The 17,442-nt window shown below is 42.8% G+C and overlaps 1 long non-coding RNA gene across 1 annotated transcript; it reads left to right on the forward strand.

Moving 5' to 3' along the window:
- The first annotated feature begins 4,433 nt into the window (after positions 1 to 4,433).
- On the forward strand, positions 4,434 to 12,737 carry LOC122933437. The gene is made up of 2 exons (XR_006388435.1): positions 4,434 to 5,019; positions 11,444 to 12,737. It is a non-coding gene; the product is annotated as an uncharacterized LOC122933437 (long non-coding RNA).
- Positions 12,738 to 17,442: the final 4,705 nt, after the last annotated feature.

Consider the following 17,442-nt stretch of genomic DNA (forward strand, 5'->3'; position numbering starts at 1 on the left):
AAATCGCCAAAGAAGAATACTAAATAAAATACATTTTTACATAAATGCACAAAGATAAATAAAGAACATTCCTCGCATGTGTGGGCAGTGGAGGAAGAGACCTGGCTCCTGTAGTTGTTTTACCCAATGCTGGTGTAGTTGGATGGCGGATAGTTAAAGAACAATTGGTAAAATTGGGAACCAGCAGTGGAATAAGGAGCAGAGTAATTTGGGTGAAAAGTTGGTGACTCAATTTGTGTTCCTACCAAAGACACCCAAGGCCTGTAGAGGGAAGGAGAAGAGCCAGATCTGAGACCTGTTCCCCATCGAAATAAGGCAATAAGATCACCAACGTCAGGCAAGGGCCGGCCGGAGTGGAAGACTGTCTCCACTGCATGACAATACACCATAAAGTCTTATTGTCCATAAAGAGGCATCTGGCAACAGGAAGATGTCATCCTGTTTCCAAAAACCCTCTAAGGGACCAAGTCTTCATCTCAACTTTCAGAAGTCTGTCCGTCCGTTCTTTCACTCTTTGCCTAGAACAGGTACATGTCTGGGTGGCAGAAAGTAAGTTGTTTTCGCCAAGTAGAACTTCACCTAAAGCAGCTGTGTCTGCAGCATCGGTGCTGCTTTCAGGGTTGGATACTTCTGTCCTTTCCTGGCGAGGGTGTTGCAACCTGCCAAAATAGTTTGGGCTGGTTTTCAGGGTTCTTAGCTGATTCATCTGTTGTTTGGGATGCTGTGAGTAGAGAGGACCCACTCTCTATCTCCTGCTATTTTTGTATCGGTGGTGTTGCTGGCTTTGTGGCTCCTCTAAAATTGGAGTTTCGGTTAGTTTCCAGTGGTTCTGGAAAATAAATCAAGGAAAAAAACAGCTCATTAACATTTGCCACGTACACTGTTTATTAAGCGTTTTATTTTGTCTTGCAAGGAATCCATACCCATAAAACGGCCACTGCTCATCTGAACCAGAGTAGCTTCTGGTCTTTAAAAAGTGGCCAGTAATATGCAGGTCAGAGGTCCCTTTGCTAAACTTGGAAAGGTGCCCTACTATACCAAGACCCATTTAGTTGGTTTTGCTAAAGCACAATGCAGTGTCCCACTCCGTATCAGTAGTGGGGCCATGTATAAATATGAGTATGTCATTTTATGATCTTTATGTACAATTGCTCTAATTCCTATAACAGGCTGGTAAACCACCACTCCACGTCAGTCACCATTAGGTGGATATAGAACAGGATATAGGACGGGTGAGGGAGAACTGTGCAGATGAAGTTATGAAGTGAAGTGCAGCAGTTGAGAGCAGTGCAGCAAGGGCAGCATCAGTTTAGTCCACAGCCAAGGAATGTTACCTCCGTAGTCAGACCCAAAAAGTCAGACGCCTCAGCCAGACTGCAGACTCAGACAGAAGAAGTGGTCAACCGAAGCTAGGGCTGGACCTGCTGAACCTGAAGACAAGTAAGCTGACAAGTAGCTACCCCTCTGAGTACTGCACAGAACAAGGGTAGGCCTCAAGAGAGGAACAAGAAAAACCCACTGTGTGAGGGTTAAGGAGAGAGTATAAGGAGAAACTAGCGGAGGTAAGAGTCTTGCCTCAGCCTATAGACTCCATTAGCACCCATTGTGAGACAGGGGTTAGCCTATGGTGCCTGGTCACAGTCTACAATGAAGTTCAAGCTGTATTTGGAGCCACATTTCTCTATGGATAGTATGGACGGATTATTTAAAATTGTGAGTAAGCCTGGAAGGCAAAATATATGTCCATCCGTGTGAAACAGAGAAATATATTGAAGTATACGCCACACCAGGAAGATAGACAGCCAGTCAGAAGTGACCAGAGTCAATACCTCACCAAAAGCTTGTTAATAAGATTAAAGCTCACAGTGATATCACAAAGGTTAGAAAATCTGGATGGTGATGTTATTGTAAAAATGAGTGATATGACTGGATAAAACAAAATTAAAAAATAAATGTATTCTTGAATTTCTATATACAGTACATCACTAACTGTACACACTGTATGAATGGACATGGGCCCCTTTAGTTGTCTGGCCCCATTGCAGCTGCTATGCTTGCTACCTTGAGCGTTTTCCCCAAGATGCAAATCTGTCTGTAGTTCACTGGAATGAGCTGGTTACTGTAGCTGTGTTTCCAGTGAAGTTATTGGGAAAAGTGCCTCAGTGACTCACGACATCCTGTACACTACAGATGAAGTTGTGTAACCGGAGCAATGTATGCCAATGAGTTTATCATTTTGAAAGTTATATCACTAAATAACCTTGCCTTCCACATCACCACCCACAAATTATAATTCAAATATAGAACGTACCCCAGAATTTTACCAGTTCAAAATAGAGCTTGCCTCGTTTTGTAAAAAGCATCAAAACTGATGTACAGTTGTGTTTAAAATAATAGCAGTGTGTTTAAAAAAGTGAATAAAGCTCAAAATCCTTCTAATAGCTTCTATTTCCATACACACAAATGCATTGGGAACACTACACATTCTACTCCAAATCAAAGCATGAAGAAAAATATATCAAATGTGTGTTGTTTCTCTAAAGAAAATTGAAGGAAATTGAATATTAGACTGTTCAGAAAAAATAGCAGTGTTTGTATTCTTCTTTACAAACTCAAACATTCACTATATAAACTGAAAAATGTTTGAAGACTTTGCTTTCCTTTGGATCACTGAACTAATATTTAGTTGTATAACCACTGTTTCTGAGAACTGCTGTACATCTGTGTTGCATGGAGTCAACCAACTTCTGGCCCCTGTGAACAGTAATTCCAGCCCAGGGTGATTGGACTACATTCCACAGTTCTTCTCTATTTCTTGGTTTTGCTTCAGAAACAAAATTTTTGATGTCACCCCACAAGTTTTCTATTGAATTAAGACTCGGGGATTGGGCTGGCCACTCCATAATGTCAATCTTGTTGGTCTGGAACCAAGATGTTGCACGTTTACTGGGTCGTTGTCTTGTTGGAACACCCATTTCAAGGGCATTTCCTCTTCAGCATAAGGCAGCATGACCTCTTCAAGTATTCTGATGTATTCAAACTGATCCATGATCCCTGGTATGCGATAAATAGGCCCAACACTGTAGTATGAGAAACATCCCTATATCATGATGCTTGCGCCACCATGCTTCACAGTGTACTGTGGCTTGAATTTAGTGTTTGGGGGTCGTCTGACAAACTGTCTCCGGCCACTAGACCCAAAAAGAACAATCTTACTTTTATCAGTCCACAAAATGTCTCTTTAGGCCAATCAATGTGCTCTTTGGCAAATTGTAACCTCTTCAGCACATGTCTTTTTTTCAACAGTGGGACTTTGCGGGGGCTTCTTGCAGATAGTTTGGCTTCACATAGGCATCTTCTAATTGTAACAGTACTCACAGGTTATACCATCTACTTTGTAGTGGTGGTGCAGTGACATTACAGCTTCCTTTGTAATTCACTTGAAGGTGACAAACACGTGTACTTACACTGCATGACCACAACAAAGTGGATCATGTGAATGTATAAACAATGACAATTATGTAGCTCACACAATAGCAACACAGCCAGTGGCGTAGCAATAGAGGTCGCAGCGGTCGCAATTGCGAGGGGCACCTCGAATTGTTGTATTATTTGCTTTATAAGACGTAGTGACATAGGAACATACTGCAATACTGCATGCACAGGGACAGATTTTAATACTATGTGGGCAGGGACTTACTGCAATACTGTATGCACAGAAATGGCCTGCAATACTGTATGCACAGGGGCATACTGCAATACTGTATGCATAGGGACAGATTGCAATACTGTATGGACAGGGATGGGCCACAATACTGTATGCATTTGCACAGTAACTTCATTTTCAGAAATTAGTTTCCCATCATCTGAATCTGTAATGCCCTAGAATAGCATTACCACCTTTGCACCTCGCTACTATCTCTAATGGGCTAATGTCATGTCATCTATGTTTTTTTTTCCAGGTCCTGGATAATGTGCATATCTCTTTCCAGCAACTGTTATGTTCACATGTTATATGCCTGGTTTACCAGCAGATGGCAGCATAAATGGCAGAGCTATCTCACAGAGAATGAAGCTTTCTATTCCATTCTAACCCCCCTCTGTGGTGTGGTGGGCATGTCCCACTTGCTGCAGGGAGGGTGGAGTTCTAGTTAGAGTTAGTTCAGCTTACCCCCTGCTAGGGAAAGGAAGCAGGTGCACATCCCTGCCAGACATGCTATGTCTACGCCAGCTAAAGCAACTTCAGCTCTGCTGGAGGTGGAGGCCACAGCTTGAAGCCTCAGGAGCCAGGGGGAAGTATAGTTCCCTGGACAAACCTAGAGTCAGACTACGAGAAGTTGCAGCACCCAGAGGAAGCTAAGTTATGCAGCTAACCTGTTAGTACAGCAGAGCCAGAAGAGCACCAGGGGTGTGTAATCTGAGGTTGTAAGAAGGCCATCTGTATGCAAATCCGATGGTCTGATTCAAGCCTGGACATGTCTAGGGTTACATAAGACTTGCAGTGTGTGTATAAATGCATGTGTCCAAGACCCTAAATAAATCAGTCAGTCCCTGTTTCAAGTCATACAGCAACGTCTGGTGAGTGATTCCAGGGCGCCACACATTGTACCAAGAAGGCCGGGCCACTCGGCAGTCGGGCTGATCTCCACCGTGGGTGCCCCATCCCCTCCGCAGACGTCCGAGACATCACCAACCAGGGGGTCAGATAGGAGCAGGACCGCAGGCGGACATCCCATTCCGTCACATCCACCTCCACAACGTTCAACAACTTCTAAGAAACATTCTGGTGCTGCATATGAAGGCTCTAATCGCCCTGGGGAAGCACAATCCACCACAAGGGAAACGACACCCTCCTCATCTTTTTTAGGACAAGGTCCGACTCCCACAGGACCAGACGAGGAGGCAGGAGACAACACAAGTGGAGGAAACTCCAAAGAACAGCGTTCCCAAAAGAACAGAACTTTACGCCCAAAAATCACATCAGTGTCAACAATCAACACTACTACTAAGACAACAGTGGTAAATATATCCTCTTCTATCCTTACAGAAGCACAGTTGGGTGTACTCAATAAGGGACTGTCATTTTGTCCAACTACTGGGACCAATTGGTTCCAGTTAGAAATTGATTTGCAATGTCTGTTTCGTAGTATCCAGCTTAAAGTGTGGTTTTCTGATCCAAGTCACAGTAAACATGTTACTTTCAATGCAAGTGCTGAACTCACCCTTAAAAATATGAATTTACATCTTAAGAGTGATTTCACCCCACAGGTAAATGTACCAGCACTGGACACATTTATCAGGGCTATCACTTTGGATATCGATACTCTTAAATCGAGATCCTTAGGGACACCCCTTAAACACCCAAATATGTCCACTGCTGATTTAAATGCTGTTTCTGAGTTGTGCAACAATCACAAACTAACCATCAAGCCAGCTGACAAAGGTGGTTGTAATGGATATGTCATGTTATAAATTACAGAAATAGAGAGACAACTGAGTGATGTTGATGTTTATAAACGTTTATCTTATGATCCTAAGTTTGACATCTAAAAACTGCTTAAGTATAAATTGGATGCCGCCAAACTGGGAGGGATCATTGATGCAGAACCTTATACCTTTTTACTTATCACACATCCCATAACACCTTTATTATACATCTTGCCTAAGATTCACAAGTCATTAGTTGACCCAGCGGGACATCCGATTTTTTCCGATAGGGGGTCGCTTTTTTCTAATATTGCCATTTTTTTGGATCAAGTTTTTATGGGATTTTGAAGTTAAGACCAGGTCTTATATCAGGGATACAGGTGGTTTTATGGATAAAATTACCAGTATCACAATACCTGCACACTGTATACTGGCATCGTTTGATGTTACAAGTTTGTATACCTCTATAGATCATAACAGGGGGATTGCTGCAGTACAAAAAGCCTTACACACAAGTCAATAAACTAGAGAATGTCAGGACTTCATCATTGATCTGCTTAACTTAGTTTTGCAGCTCAATTATTTTGCTTTCATGGATCAGTTTTATTTGCAGTTGCATGGGACCACCATGGGTTCTAACGTGGTGCCCACGTATGCAAATATATTCATGGCTGCTTTAGAAGAACAACATGTCTATGTGTCCCACCTCTTCAGCCAAGTGCTGGGGTGGTGGCGATACATCGACGATATCTTTCTGATTTGGACAGGTGATGGGTCTACTCTACATGACTTTCATCACTATCTCAACCATATTGATCCAGACATTAGCTTTACTTTTTCTACAGAAGAAGTTCAATTCCTTGATGCAATGGTTCAGGTGGTGGGTGACCACCTGAGCACTGATTTATATATTAAACCTACAGATTGTAATAATCTTTTGTTATATGAAAGCTGTCATCCGAGATCAACTGTTGACTCTTTCCTATATAGTCAATTTCTCAGAATCAAGTGTATTGTACAGGACTCTAACAAATTATCTAATAGATATCAGGAGATGTCACACAATTTTAGACAAAGAGGGTATCCCTTTAAAGTTATACAGAAGCATTTGTCAAATGCATTGAACTACCAACGATCAGACAAGAAGAAAGACAAAGATTCCCTTTACGCGTATACCCGTTGTTACTACCTTTTTAGAACAGAGTAGTCAGATTAACCCCTTAAGGACCGGGCTCATTTTCACCTTAAGGACCAGGCCATTTTTTGCAAATCTGACCAGTGTCACTTTAAGTGGTGATAACTTTAAAACGCTTTGACTTATCCAGGCCATTCTGAGATTGTTTTTTCGTCACATATTGTACTTCATGATACTAGTAAAAAAAAGTCAAAAAAATTAATTTTTTTGCATAATAAAATACCTAATTTACCAAAAATTTGGAAAAATTAGCAAATTTCAAAGTTTCAGTTTCTCTACTTCTGTAATACATAGTAATACCCCAAAAAATTGTGATGACTTAACATTCCCCATATGTCTACTTCATGTTTGAATTATTGTGGGAATGATATTTTATTTTTTGGGGATGTTACAAGGCTTAGAAGTTTAGAAGCAAATCTTGAAATTTTTCAGAAATTTACAAAAACCCAATTTTTAGGGACCACTACAGCTCTGAAGTCACTTTGCGAGGCTTACATAATAGAAACCGCCCAAAAATGACCCCATTCTATAAACTACACCCCTCAAGGTATTCAAAACTGATTTTACAAACTCCGTTAACCCTTTAGGTGTTGCTCAAGAGTTATTGGCAAATGGGGATGAAATTTGAGAGTTTCATTTTTTTGCCTAATTTTCCATTTTAACCCATTTTTTCCACTAACAAAGCAAGGGTTAACAGCCAAACAAGACTGTATCTTTATTGCCCTGACTCTGCTGTTTACAGAAACACCCCATATGTGGCCATAAACTACTGTACGGCCACACAGCGGGGCGTAGAGTGAAAGGTGCGCCGTATGGTTTTTGGAAGCCAGATTTTGCTGGACAGTTTTTTTGACACCATGTCCCATTTGAAGCCCCCTGATGCACCCCTAGAGTAGAAACTCCATAAAAGTGACCCCATCTAAGAAACTACACCCCTCAAGGTATTCAAAACTGATTTTACAAACTCCGTTAACCCTTTAGGTGTTGCACAAGAGTTATTGGCAAATGGGGATGAAATTTGAGAATTTCATTTTTTTGCCTAATTTTCCATTTTAACCCATTTTTTCCACTAACAAAGCAAGGGTTAACAGCCAAACAAGACTGTATCTTTATTGCCCTGACTCTACTGTTTACAGAAACACCCCATATGTGGCCATAAACTACTGTACGGCCACACAGCGGGGCGTAGAGTGAAAGGTGCGCCGTATGGTTTTTGGAAGCCAGATTGTGCTGGACAGTTTTTTTGACACCATGTCCCATTTGAAGCCCCCCTGATGCACCCCTAGAGTAGAAACTCCATAAAAGTGACCCCATCTAAGAAACTACACCCCTCAAGGTATTCAAAACTGATTTTACAAACTTTGTTAACCCTTTAGGTGTTGCACAAGATTCAATGGAAAATAGAGATACAATTTCAAAATTTCACTTTTTTGGCAGATTTTCCATTTTAATATTTTTTTTCCAGTAACAAAGCAAGGGTTAACAGCCAAACAAAACTCATTATTTATGGCCCTGATTCTGTAGTTTACAGAAACACCCCATATGTGGTCGTAAACTACTGTACGGGCACACGGCAGGGCGCAGAAGGAAAGGAATGCCATACGGTTTTTGGAAGGCAGATTTTGCTGGACTGGTTTTTTGACACCATGTCCCATTTGGAGCCCCCCTGATGCCCCCCTAGAGTAGAAACTCCATAAAAGTGACCCCATCTAAGAAACTACACCCCTCAAGGTATTCAAAACTGATTTTACAAACTTTGTTAACCCTTTAGGTGTTGCACAAGATTCAATGGAAAATAGAGATACAATTTCAAAATTTCACTTTTTTGGCAGATTTTCCATTTTAATATTTTTTTTCCTGTAACAAAGCAAGGGTTAACAGCCAAACAAAACTCATTATTTATGGCCCTGATTCTGTAGTTTACAGAAACACCCCATATGTGGTCCTAAACTACTGTACGGGCACACGGCAGGGTGCAGAAGAAAAGGAATGCCATACGGTTTTTGGAAGGCAGATTTTGCTGGACTGGTTTTTTGACACCATGTCCCATTTGAAGCCCCCCTGATGCACCCCTAGAGTAGAAACTCCAAAAAAAGTGACCCCATTTTAGAAAGTACGGAATAGGGTGGCAGTATTGTTGGTACTAGTTTAGGGTACATATGATTTTTGGTTGCTCTATATTACACTTTTTGTGCGGCAAGGTAACAAGAAATAGCTTTTTTGGCATGTTTTTTTTTTTTGTTATTTACAACATTCATCTGACAGGTTAGATCACGTGGTAATTTTATAGAGCAGGTTGTCACGGACGCGGCGATACCTAATATGTATACAATTTTTTTTATTTATGTAAGTTTTATACAATAACTTCATTTTGAAAACCAAAAAATTGTTTAGTGTCTCCATAGTCTAAGAGCCATAGTTTTTTCAGTTTTTGGGTGATTATCTTGAGTAGGGTCTAATTTTTTGCGGGGTGAGATGACAGTTTGATTGGCACTATTTTGGGGTGCATATGACTTTTTGATCGCTTGCTATTACACTTTTTGTGACGTAAGATGGCAAAAAATTGCTTTTTTTACACAGTTTTTTTTTTTTTTTTTTACGGTGGTCACCTGAGGGGTTAGGTCATGTAATATTTATATAGAGCCGGTCGATACGGACGCGGCGATACCTAATATGTATACTTTATTTTTATTTATGTACATTTTACACAATGATTTTATTTTTGAAACCAAAAAAAATCATGTTTTAGTGTTTCCATAGTCTAAGAGCCATAGTTTTTTCAGTTTTTGGGCGATTATCTTGAGTAGGGTCTCATTTTTTGCGGGATGAGATGACGGTTTGATTGGTACTATTTTGGCGTACATGCGACTTTTTTGATCACTTTTATTACCTTTTTTGGGAAGTAAGGTGGGCAAAATTTCAATTTTCTCATAGTTTTTATTTTTTTATTTTTATGGCGTTCACTGTGCGGGGAAAGTAACATGACCATTTTATAGATCAGGTCGTTACGGACGCGGCGATACCTAATATGTGTAGTGTATTTTATTTTTTTAATTTTTATTCAGTGATAAATTTTTTTTTTTTTATCTTAACTTTTTTCACTTTTTATTTGATTTTTTTGACCCAGACCCACTTGGTTCTTGAAGATCCAGTGGGTCTGATGTCTGTAAAATACAGAACAGAACCTATATTGGTTTCTGCACTGTATTTTACTTACACTGAACAGGTCTATGCTTTCAGCACAGATCTGTTCAGCACCATGGACAGCAGGACGCCTGATCAGGCGTCCTGTTGCCATGGGAACCTTCCCCGTCTGCTCAGTTATGGTCAGAACTTCGCAGACGGGGAAGGGTAAGGACGGGGTTCTGGGGGGGCTGTCTGGGGGCTCTCTCCTTCTCCCATCGGGGGGCTGCAAAGGCACAGCAGCCCCCCGATCGGAGAGGGAGGGAGCTCCCTCTTACTGTTAACCTTTTCCATACAGCGGTCCGTACGGACCGCTGTATGGAAAGGGTTAAACGGCTGACATCGCATCAACGATGTCAGCCGTTTATACCAGGGTGCCAGCAATGTGCTGGCACCCTGGTATACCCACTGTACACCAACGATTATGCAATGGGAGGCGGGCGGGGGATCGCGATCCCGCCTGCCGCACCGCCCGCCTCCCGCAACGCCCCCACTGCATGCGACACCCCCCCTGCACCACCCGCCGCCATCAAATCGTGCAGGGGTGCAGGGGGGGGTTAACAATATTGATTTCGGGCACTCTGAAGTTTCTGATCCCCGCGGTCAGGGACCGCGGGGATCAGAAACGGTAAAAAGCGCAGCAAACCGCAGGTCTGAATTGACCTGCGGTTTTCTGCGATCGCCGATACGGGGGGGTCAAATGACCCCCCCCTGCGTTGTTACGGGATGCCGGCTGAATGATTTCAGCCGAAATCCCGTTCCGATTAACCCCAGCGGCGCCGGAATTAAGATTTTAAGTTAGGACGTACCGGTACGCCCTTGGTCCTTAAGGACTCGGGAAATAGGGCGTACCGGTACGCCCTATGTCCTTAAGGGGTTAATGGTATTATCAGAAAACACTGGTCAATCTTGACTAGTAATCTGAAACATTAAAGAATTCACCGTACCACCACTTATGTCCCATCGGCATCCACCAAACCTTCGTGATAGGTTGGCGAAGGCCGAGGTATCTAACAAGAGAAAGGTACAAACATACATTGGTACCAAGAGGCTAGGTTTCTATCTCTGTCTCAATTGTATTCTTTGTCCTTATATGTTAAAAAGAGCAACTTTTACACACCCCACATTGGGGACACATCATGATATTCGTCACTTTCTCACTTGTGACAGTTCATACATGGTTTACCTGCTTCAGTGCCCTTGTGGCCTACTCTATGTTGGAGAGACCAATTGGGACCTGACAACGAGATTAAACCAACATAGGTACACTATCTGGCAAAAAAGAAAAGATTTACCTGTCCCCAAGCATTTTGTTGATTTTGGACATAAAGAAAATGATCTCAAATTCAGAATTTTGATCACATTCCACCCTTAAAGAAGGGGGGAGATAGAGAGTTGGTACTTAAGCAGAGAGAACTCCAATGGATTCATTGATTACAGACCCTTAAACCCAAGGGCCTCAATACTGAGTTCAAGTGGAGTCTCTTCGGTTGAGGTTGGGCCTCATTCTATATCCAGTGGTGGTTGAATTTCTTTATTAGTTCTTGCTGTTAGGTAATATGAATGATGTCTATGATTAAGCTGTTTTATAATTTTTTTTACATATACCTTACAGCTATTTTCTGCTTTTTTTTTTAGATCAACATTTACTTTGTCATCTCTAGTCTGCTGCTTCCTGTTGGTTTCCGTATTGAGAGACATAAAGATCATTTACATTTATTATTCAAAGGTCTGCTCTCCTGGGGATTACAATTGCAACAAATGGATTTCTCTCTTCCTTAGACACAGGGTTTTGGAATTATGTTCATACATGTTACTTTCTTCCATGAGCGGCTTTGTTGTTGGGTTGATTTTTAATAAAGTGCCCAGAAATGCTGATCTCTGTGATCTTGGAGTTTTTGGGATTATTAGTTTGGTCCCGGGTTGAGGGACACAAACCTGTGCCCCCTAATGTGGGACCATAAAGAGGTGGGTGGAACTATGCCATTGATCCTGACTAGTGGCCCCACCTTATCCCTTTATATCTCCTTTCTTATTGTGAGATGTGTTAAGCCACGGACAGTGGTTATCACACCTCCCTCTTTAATATTGTTCTTTATGCACCCCATTTATTGTCCCCATGAATCTATAATGAGTATTGACTCCAGATTTATGGAGTATACTGCCATGTTGGAGGTTATACTCCTTTATATATTATAAGTTCCTGTGTCTGATTATTATTTTTTAATCAAGATGGGTTGTAAGATATTCAATATTCAATTATATTCAGATATTCAATATTTTACAATCTATCTTTAAGTATTGTATCCTCAGGTGGTCATTCCTTGTACTGGTCTATCTGGTATAGCTGATGAGGACTGCGCATGTCAGGCTTTGACAGTGCTCCTTCTCCTTTACTTGGCGTCCTTGCGATTCTCTAGGAGCACACACATGATTGGGCGGTGACGCTCTTTGGAGCGCTCACGCGACCAGCGAGATGACGCTCCTCAGTCCCGTGAGGCTTGCCACTGGTAACACAAGACTGGCGCTGCCGTGACACGCGCACTGCCTCATGGAGGACGCAATCTCTCACACTAGGAGCCACCAACGATGTAACAGGTGTTTTTGTATATATTATACATTACAGCTGCTGCTGATTTTTATTGCACTTGGCACTTTATACAGGTGATGTCACTGATTTATGCACAGGCACTTTACAATATAGTTTACCTTATACCTCATACCTTATAAGGATGAATTTATACATGAATTACTAGTTGTTATGAAATAAGTTATCACATTATTAATCATTGATGCACTTAAATGCAATAGAGTCCATGTAATGCAAACTGTCCTTTGTTTTACTTTAAATTCTTTATCTGAACACAAAAATGTCTCTTTATGCCAAATCCTATATACAATGATAAGTAATAAAAGGAAAGCTCTGACCTTATTCTGAAGAGCAGGATACTGTGATGTGAAGGTTGCTGGAACAAATGTCTGTCTTCAAGGAGACTTGTCTTTTCTTGATGTGATGTGCTGCGCTGTGCTGCGTTGCGCTGACTTGCGATGCTCTGTGCAGACTTGCAAAGCTTTGTGATAACTTGCGATGATCTGTGATGACTTGCGATGCGCTGGCTTGGATACGCTGCTGCAGGCTTTGGGCCTAGTGGCGGGAAACTAGCTGACTGCAGTACGTGGTCTCTCTGTGGATAGTGGTGCAGGCACTCTAGCCTCCCAACATGCGTCTCTTTCTCTCTCTAGGGATCGCAGGAGGGTTGGCGCTCTTTCTCTGACTACCTTGCCTTTCCGTTCTGCCACTTTAACAGTCTGCTGCAGTTTGACTAATGCACACGTTCTATGGCCTCTATGTTAGCTCCGCTGAGGTGTCTTTGCTTGCTCACTCAGGGAACAGTTGCTGCGCGGTTGTATATGCTGGTTCTCTAATGCGCTCTTCACTGTGCAAGTTGAGGAGCGCTATCACTTCGCCCTCTGAGTGTAATAGTTCCACTGTGGCAGGCGCAGCACTATGAAGTGCCTTTTGCGCTGTGGCATTAGAAGAATTTTGATATATCTGACTTTTAATATAACCAGACTGTCTATTACTCTGTAATTCCTCTAGCGCCGTTCTATGGAAACAGTAGGTTTAAAGAGCACACCAAATGCTTTAAATAACTTCTTTATTAACTTCAACTTTGCTTCATATATAGCACTGCTGCCTCCGCAGCAGATAGTCCATGTACATAACACGTTTTGAATAAAGTATCATAAAATGGCGGTATGCATACGATGGTGGTTCAACTGTTCAATCATGTCCTTCAACATAAAATGGTGGATATACTTCCGGTTCCGGCGCGCACATGAATAGCCGCTAGTAAGAGGAGCTCCGCTCGGCCGGCCCAAAATTTGTGGAACCGCCGCTTATCGGGGCTGAGGACTATCCCCACAAACCCCCCAAAAACAACAGGGGGCCACCCATGGAAAAGTTTGTGGTCAGAGGCGGTTCGCAGAAGGAGGTTCAGACAACACTCCCGACAGGAGACGATCTAAAAGCCAAGGGCAAGTTGGCGCCGGTGGCCGAGAAACGCCACAGGTTTACCCGCTCTGTCAACTCAGAGAAGTACTGAGGCTTCCGGCTCGGAAGATGAAGAGGTGGAATGCGGTCACCTCCCGAAAGGGGATATAACAGCCTTGCGTAAAACTATGGCCATAGAAGTGGCGAAACTCCTGGCTCCAGATATAAAAGCCTCTCTAGAGGCCACAGTCGCCACGGGTCTACAAAAGCTGCAAAATGAAGTGGCACAACATACCTCCCAGATCACCGAGGTGCAACAAAGAGTGGTGCTAGTCGAGGAAGAGCTAGAGAGGGCTCAAAACAACATCAGTGACCTCCTGCGAAATAATCAATTCCTGAGGGAGAAGATCTGGGACAAATTGATGCGAAGATATCTAGATGTCACCATGTGAGATACAGTGGTTTCTTGTTCAGAATGGTTTCTCCTGCAGAGATCTTTAAACTAAGAAACAACTATGAGAGTAGCAACATGGAATGTTAAAGGCCTCCGGTCCCCCGCTAAACGAATGTCAGTGTTGCACCATCTTAAAAAACTTAGAATTGATATCGCATTTCTGCAGGAGACCCATTTTGAAGAAGTGGATTTTGTAATGATGCAAAGATTATGGGTGGGTCAAGTGGTGGGCTCGCCCTTAACGGGCAAAAAAGCGGGAATAATGATTCTGTTGCATAAACGTCTGCGTTATGATATCTTAGCAATGTCAACGGATAAACAGGGGAGATGGATGCGTCTATGTCTGGATTCACCAGTAGGGCAGATAGTAATGCATAATGTTTATGCCCCAAATGACTCCCAGGCGGTCTTTTATAAGGCGTTAGAGAGGGACATCCTGACGGAAGACTCGCAAATGTTATTGGTGGGGGAAGATTTTAATCGAGTACATAGCGAGCAGGAAGATAGGAAGCGGAGGGTTCCTGGGACTGCTATTAAACAAAATAAAAACCAGACGTTATTCCCGTTATTACAGAGTACAGGGCTGCATGATACATGGCGGTACCACCATCCCGAGGACCGGGAATATACCCATTACTCGTGTGCCCAGGGGTCATGGTCCAGGATTGATTATCTTTTGACATCATCAAGATTGTTGACCAGAGTTCGGATGATTGACATTTCTGATCTGTTGGTCTCTGACTATGCCCCAGTGGTAATGGAGCTCATGTACACTGTTCCCAGAGGTCAGGATTACACGTGGAGAATGCCCCAGCATTTGTCCAAAGACAAAGAATTCATAGACAGACTGAAAGGTTGGTGGTGGGAATACACGCAGGACAATGTGGATCATATGACAAATCAGGGTCTATTCTGGGATGCGGCTAAAGCGGTACTGAGAGGCAGAATAATGTCATACACGATAGGGAAGAAGCGAGAGGAGAGGAAAAAGTTTGATGAAGCCACGATGCAGGTACGGAGAGCGTACACCGAATTCCTTCAAAATCCCACTGACTCCAATAAATTACTTTGGGTAACAGCTAAACATAACTTTGACTATTGTCAGGAAAGACGTGAAAAATGGATCGGAGATTATCAAAGGGCCAAGTTCTTTCGCTTGGGTAATAATGCCGGGCGTTTACTGGCCAACTTAACGCGCCCCTTTGCTAAGCAACCGACGCTACATCCCCTAAAAGATAAGCTAGGAAAGTTATATACCCAACCAAAAGATATAGTAGAAATCCTAGGTGAATTCTACCAGACATTGTACTCTAGTGATTCCTTTGATCCGATGGAAGCAAGGGGTCTCTTGGACCAGGTTGACCTACCACAATTACCTATAGACGTGTTAGAAACTCTAAACTGTGAAATACGGGAAGCGGAGGTAGGGGCGACCATAAAATCTCTGTCAAATTGTAAAGCACCGGGGCCCGACGGGTTTCCCGCGGATTTTTACAAAACAATGCACCAAGAATTGGTCCCGACTTTGACCAGGATGTTTAATGACATTATGGGAGGGGGGAGTTTACCCGGCACGGGCAAGATGGCCTATATCAAGATTCTCCTGAAACCGGGAAGGGACTTAACTCAGCCAAGTGCTTACAGACCGATATCCTTAATTAATCAGGATGTCAAGATCCTATCCAAAATCTTAGCTAATAGGTTAGCCATCTGTGTACCCGAACTAATTGGCTCTCACCAAGTAGGATTCATGAAGGGCAGATCAGCGGTAACCAATGTTCGTAAAGTCCTAGCCGCCCTAAGTACAAATAGGGAGAGCAAAGATGGGCCATGTCCAGCGTTGCTTGCAATTGATGCCAAGAAGGCGTTCGACAATGTTAGCTGGCAATGGCTGGACATGGTGCTAGACAGGCTTAATATTAGGGGACATTTTAGGAACTACTTGACGGCGCTTTATGACAATCCTCAGGCGAGAGTGAATATACTAGGCTTCTTATCCAAACCTATTACACTCAGCAAAGGAACGCGTCAGGGATGCCCCTTATCCCCGTTACTTTTCAATTTGGCGATGGAACCCCAGGCAAGATGGCTACTGAGATCAGACATCTTTGAAGGAATCAAAATAGGCAGTAGAGAGTTAAAAATAAGTTGTTTTGCTGATGACATCCTGTTATATCTTGGAGCCCCCGAGCTGCAGCTAGACAGGATATTAGAAGCACTAGCTGCTTATGGGAAGGTGACAGGGTATAGGATCAACGTGGACAAGAGCCAGTTACTGTTTTTAGGACATAAGCCTCACCGGGGGAGCCAAATGAAAAATGGGGTGGAGATTCGGAAGGACTATCTGACCTACCTGGGCATTAAGATAGGGCGTACCCCGAACTCAATATACACACTGAATTATCGCCCTCTCTTCTTGAAAATAGAAAGGGAATTAGACAAATGGCAGGAGTTACCCCTGTCTTTATGCGGTAGAGCACATTTTATTAAAATGATAAGCTTTCCAAAGTTACTTTATCCGCTCCAAACAATTCCGCTATTGCTAAAACACACAGACGTCACGAGGATGCAGAGAGCATTTAATCGCTTCCTGTGGAAAGCTAAAAAGCCTCGTATTGCCTATGCTAAACTGACGATGCTAAAGTACGAAGGGGGGCTGCAACTTCCAAATATACGCAATTATAACCTGGCGTCATTATTTAGACACATACGAGACTGGGTGTGGGGAACGGGCCACTACTCTGCGATTTTATTCGAAAAGGAACTAGCTGGCAGGGAGAACTTAGAAGCCCTATTGCACTCCAAGCTAAGGGATATCCCGACATCAATTAAGCAGGCTGTCCTATTAAAAGACACCATAATGGCGTGAAAGGCGATTAGAAAGATCTATGGTCTCCCCTACTATATATCACCTAGGTTACCATTGTGGTCGCTACCGGCATTTCGCCAAGGCAGGGAGAATAGCCTATTCCAGGAATGGAAAAACAAAACCATTATGAGGCTCAGTGACCTGCTACAGCAAAACAGTCTCCAGTGGCTGTCCTGGGAACAGGTGAAAGAAAAATATGACCTTCAAGACACACATTATCTCCCCTATCAGCAAGTTAGAAGCTATTGCAAAGCACAGGAGAACTCATTGGGTGACTCTGAGAGGCTGGCATGGTTTGCAGCTTTGCTGGGCAGAGATGG

Source organism: Bufo gargarizans, chromosome 1, assembly GCF_014858855.1.
Source record: "Bufo gargarizans isolate SCDJY-AF-19 chromosome 1, ASM1485885v1, whole genome shotgun sequence".
In the NCBI taxonomy this organism is placed as follows: Eukaryota; Metazoa; Chordata; class Amphibia; order Anura; family Bufonidae; genus Bufo; species Bufo gargarizans.